This window comes from Miscanthus floridulus, chromosome 5 (assembly GCF_019320115.1).
Source record: "Miscanthus floridulus cultivar M001 chromosome 5, ASM1932011v1, whole genome shotgun sequence".
Classification (NCBI taxonomy): domain Eukaryota; kingdom Viridiplantae; phylum Streptophyta; class Magnoliopsida; order Poales; family Poaceae; genus Miscanthus; species Miscanthus floridulus.
Window position 1 is genome coordinate 75,376,265 of NC_089584.1, and position 5,813 is coordinate 75,382,077.

Genomic DNA, 5,813 nt, shown 5'->3' on the forward strand with positions numbered 1-5,813 from the left:
TGCGTAGTTCGTTGATTAGGGCCTCGTATTCTGTGACATTGTTTGAAGCCGGAAAGTGGAGGCGGATGGCGTAGCGGAGCCTACTCCTGTCTGGGGAGATTAGAACCACTCCAGCCCTTGAGCCAGGCGCCATTACGGACCCGTCGAAGTACATTGTCCAGTACTCATGGGAGATGTCCAGGGCCGGTAGCTGGACCTTCGTCCATTCAGTGACAAAATCCGTGAGAGCCTAAGACTTAATTGTGGTGCGGGGGGTATACCCGATGTCATGGCCCATGAGTTCAAGGGCCCACTTAGAGATTCATCCCATGGCGTCATGGATGCGGATGATGTCTCCGAGTGGGTATGAAGTGACGACTGTGACTTCGTGGTCGGTGAAATAGTGTAGGAGCTCCCTAGTGGCCATTAGCACGGCGTATAGGAGTTTTTGCACCTAGGGGTATTGGACCTTGGGGTTGATAAGTACTTCTCTGACAAAGTATATGGATCGCTGTACCTTGAGTTGGTGTCCCGGTTCTTCCCTTTCGATGACCAGGGCGGCACTCACCACATGGTTACTTGCAGCGATGTAAAGGAGGAGGGGTTCTCCTTGTTCGGGAGCAACAAGGATCGGGGCTGACATCAGGGATATTTTGAGGCTTTCGAGAGCCTACTGGGCTTCCTCAGTCCAAACAAAGGTGTCCGTCTTTTTGAGGAGCTTATAGAGTGGCATCCCCCATTCGCCGAGCCGGGAGATGAAGTAACTAAGGGCTGCCAGGCAGCCAGTGAGCCTTTATACACCTTTTACGTTGCGTATGGGGCCCATGTTGGAGATGGCTACGATCTTTTTGGGGTTGGCCTCGATGCCATGCTCGGATATGATGTATCCAAGCAACTTTCCCTTTGGAACCCCAAAAACACATTTTTTAGGATTTAGCTTGATGTTGAACCTTCGGAGGTTCACGAACGTTGCGGCCAAGTTTGCGATCAGGTCGCAAGCTTGAGCCCTTTTGACCACTATGTCATCAACATAGACGGCGATCATTGGTTTTGGCCATTCAGCCTGATCAGGCTGATTAGGCGGGTTGATTTGGTCGGCAAAGCATTGCTGCATGCAACTTTGGTAGGTGGCGCCAACGTTCTTCAGACCGAAAGGCATGGTCATGTAGTAGTACAAACCATACTGGGTGATAAACAAGGTCACGAGCTAATCGGAATCTTTCATCGTGATCTGGTGATAGCCTAAGTAGGCATCCAGAAAGGAGAGGATCTCGCAACCCGAGGTGGAGTCAATTATCTGGTCTATGCATGGTAAAGGAAAGTGATCCTTCGGACATGCTTTATTAAGTCCGGTGTAATCGACGCACATTCTCTACTTCCTGGTCTTTTTTTCTGACAAGGACGGCATTGGTGAGCCAGTCAGAGTGGAAAACCTCCCTAATGAATTCGGCTGCCAGGAGCTTGGCGATCTCTTCGCCTATGGCCCTGCGCCTCTTATCGTCGAAACGACGTAGGCGTTGCTTGGCGGGCTTTGAGCCTAGGATAAGGCATAGTGCATGCTCGGTGACCCCCCGTGGTATCCCCGGCATGTTAGAGGGCTGCCATGCGAAGACATCACGATTATCATGTAGGAAGTCAATGAGCTCGCATTTCTATTTGGCCAGGAGCTGGGTCCCAATTAGCACCATTTTGGCCGAGTCAGTGGGGTCGACACCCATCGCCTTGGTTTCCTCAAGTGGGCGGAAGGCCATCGAGGAGGTCGGTTTGTTGCAGTCTGGGACTGCTGGGGTTGATGACTCCCCGAGCTATAGGAGCTCGGAGGAGTTGACGACCGTGGTGGCGAGCTCGTAGTGCTCGTGGTCGCACGCAAAGGCATGCGAGAAGGCGCTACTTATGGTGATGACGCCGTTTGGACCCGACATCTTTAGCTTGAGGTAGGTGTAGTTGGGGATCGTCATGAATCTTGCGTAGCATGGCCATCCTAAGATGGCATGGTAGGACCCTAGAAAGTCCACCACTTTGAAGGTGAGGACCTCCGAGCGGAAGTTGGTCCGGCTACCAAACGTGACGGGCAGATCGATCTGTCCGAGCGGGTATGCTTGTGCTCCCGGGATTACCCCATCGAAGGGGGATCCCGCTGGGCGGAGCTTCGATCGGGGGATGCGCATGGCATTGAGGGTGTCGATGTATAGGATGTTGAGGCCGCTCCCCCCGTCCATCAGCACCTTGGTGAGGCGCTTCTTGCGGATGATGGGGTCGACGACAAGCGGGTAGCGTCCTGGTCTTGCGACGCAGGAGGGATGGTCCCTCTGATCAAAGGTAATCGGGGACTCTGACCAGTTGAGAAAGGAGGGGACGGCCGTCTCGGCGACGCACGCCTCCCTGTAGCGTACCTTATGCTGGCGTTTAGTCCAGATGGTGTCAGACCCACTGAAGATCATGATGCACTCCTTAGGTTCGGGGAAACCGTCTCCATCCTTGCCTACCGTGGCTCCCCTCTTGGCTACCGGCTCCTTGCCGTCTCCCTCCTTTGACCCACGCGGTCTGTCTGAGGAAATGTTTGAGGAGCTTGCACTCCTTGTAGAGGTGTTTGACAGGGTAGGCGTGGTTGGGGCATGGACCATCCATGAGTTTATTGAAGTGGTCAGGCAGTCCCTGTTGGGGCTACCTGGGCATGCGATCAGCCGTGGCGACCAACGCGGTGTTGTCCGACTAGCGCCGATCCTTCTTGTTCTTCTTGCCCCTCTGAGTGGAGGGGCCTTTGTCTAGATCCGCGCGCTTGGGCTTGCCTTGGTCCCGGCCTCAGCTGAAGACCACTCCGACCGCCTCCTCGCTAGAGGCGTGATTGGTGGCAACGCCGAGTAGATCATGGGTGGTGCGGGGTTTTAGGCAGCCAAGCTTGTGGATCAGGGACTCATAGTTTGTCCTGAAAAGTAATGCGCTGATGACATCTACGTCGATGACATCAGGGAAGGAGTTGCATCGTTGAGAGAACCTGTGGATGTAATCCCGCAGGGACTCGCTGGGCTACTGCTGATAGCTTTTGAGGTCCCAGGAGTTCCCCGGGTGGACGTACGTCCCCTAGAAATTCTTGACGAAGACCCTCTTGAGGTCCGCCTAGTCGCGGATGCTGTCGTGTGGAAGGAATTCAAGCCATGCCTGAATGTGTTCCCCCACGCAAATGAGAAGATATTGGATGATGAAATAGTCATCATCCACTCCTCCGGCTCGATAGGCGAGCCGGAAGTCTTTGAGCCAAATGCCTGGGTTTGTCTCCCCGGTGTATTTGGTGATGTTGGAGGGATGCTGGAAACGTTGTGGGAACGGTGCTGTCCGGATGCGCCGGCTGAAGGCCCGTGGCCCTAGGCCCTTAGGGCTAGGGCTTTGGTCGTCCGGCCGGTGACCGCATCTAGGGCGTGTTTCACCGCTTCCCTCAATGGTTTGGCCAGGATTCGTGTCGCCTGCTGCCGTATGGTGGACATCGTTGCCGTGTTGGGTCCGATGCCGGTTGCTGATGATGCTATGAGCATCCTGGTGTGGTTGGTGTGGAGCAGGCGCCCGGTCAGATCATGGTGCGGCTACCGCACCCCGAGCCAAGCCTGATGGCTGTGGCGGCGAGCGAACGGATCGATTTGGCTGGCGCGCCCCCGTCCCCCCATTGGGGTGAGAGGGCACGGGTTGGAGTCGCGATGTGGAGCTTTACGCCTGTTGGATGGTGGCGGCCTCTACTAGAACCCGGAGGTTCCGGTAGACTGCCCGCTCCTGAGGGTCGACAGGCTCGGGAACACCATGGAGAAGCATTGCTGTAGCAGCGATATTCTGGCCGGCCCGGGCAAATTGTGGGACATCGTTCCCCTCGTTCATGATGTCATGCTGGACCTAACGAGCGTGACCCCGAGCGCCACCCGCTGGGCCATGCGCATGGGGCACAACGTGCAGCACCGACCGTGCTGGCGCAGGCGGCGGCTGGCTCTGCCGCCATTGTCGTAATTCCTCGGCGTGCGCTTACGTAGCCGCGAGGGCCTCCGCACGTGGGTCTGGAGGGGCGTGAATTTGTGTAGACTCCGCAACCACCGGCGGTTGCCCTAGACCATCCGCCATAGCGCATTCCCAGAATTGATGGTGGAGGGGCGCCACATCACTGATGCTGGAACCATCACTCTCGCCATCGTTATCCGGGAGTTCGTGGGAAATGACAGGAGCGAAGCCTGCCATTCCTATGAATTCGGACATGAGTGGGGATGGTGCCAGCGCCCTTCGGAGCCCCCGAGCATAGGCATCCGTAGAGGATGCAAGGCTATAGGGGAATTGACCATACGATGTTTGTGGTGTGGGCGGTGCAGTCCCTCCGGGTGATCGGTGGGAGATAGTAAATAAAGGGCGAATAGAGGTACACGTATTACTTACAGTGGGGTTTAAGCAGAGATTTTGCTCGGAATGAAGCGCAGTAGCCGCGCCGTTGAGGTCACGCGTCCCGGAGTGGATGGAGGACATCTCTCCGATGGGTGCCGGGTCATGAGTCTCCTTGCGGAGGTGGAGTACACCGAGCCGGTCAGCGACGAAGTCTAGGCTTCCAAAGAGGAAGGCCTGGGATGGCTCAAAAATAGGTGGAACCAACATCCCCGTAGGCGAGAGTGCGAGATACTCCAATCGTATCACTCGAGCCCGTCATGGCGGGGGTGGTGAAAAAATGGGCCATCCGATGACCAAAAAGTATTGAACGTACAACGTCTTCCCCACGGACGGCGCCAACTGTCGGCACAGAAAGTGACCAACTAGTGAATATTTGTAGTTTTGCTGTATGTTGTGATCGGAGGTGGCCTAGCACTCAATGACACATGATTTATACTGGTTCAGGTAACGTGCCCTACGTTCAGTTTGGGTCGGTCGGTGACTTTATTCCTGAGCCCAGGTGCTCGAAGTCTGTAGTGGGGTTACAAACGAGAAGGAGAAAGGAGGGGTGTTTAAGAGGCCCAGTCGGGTCCGACCGGAAGGGCTGAGGGCAACCGGAACTCCGCTATGAGCTAGAAGTCCAAGCGTGTGCTTGAGGGGTTGTGAGCTATCGATCTAGTGAGTCTAAACTTGAAGAAGTCGTCCTTCTTTATTGGAGGGAGCGCATCCCCTTTTATAGATAAAGGGGATGGCTTTACAGGTGAGAGGGAGAGTACGGATGTTTCTAAGCCTTGTTGCCCACGCCGATGAGGGTAGCGATGATGGTAGGCGCCCATAATACTGTTGATGTCACTGTAGAATGTCAGGTGCACATAGGAGGTTTGTGTTGGCTTTTTCAGGAAGGTGGATGCTGGTACCTGCAAAAATACTGTTGGTATGTGAGGAGCCCTACCATGTGCACCAGGTATGGTGAACCCTGGCGCCCACAGTACTATCGATGCCCAGAGGCATGTGGGGGGCTTATTGCCGTACGGGAGCCCAACGGCGTCTACAATACTGTAGATACAAATGTCGGTGCCTACAATACTGTTTGTGTCAGGGCGGTTGTGAAGCACTGCTCCGCAGGCGTACAGGGTATGGTCCCGGTATCGTGGTTTGACTTGTGCGCTGCCTTCTCCGTTTGCCCCTGGTCCGTTCCAAGCAGACGTCCCCGGTTGGATGGCCCCAGTCAGCCCTGGCCGCGCCAGTCGGAGAAGACCAGTAAGCAGGCTTCCTACGGGTCTTCGATCGGAGTCACGGGGTCAGAGTAGGAAGCAGCGTTTTGGGCCAGGCCTCCCGATCGGAGAGACCGCCCGGAGGCGGCTGGTGCCCGAAGCGAGCGCTCCAGTCGGAGAGGTGGGCCGAAGAAGTTGTCGAGCGGGCGCTCGTCCTTTTGGGTAGAC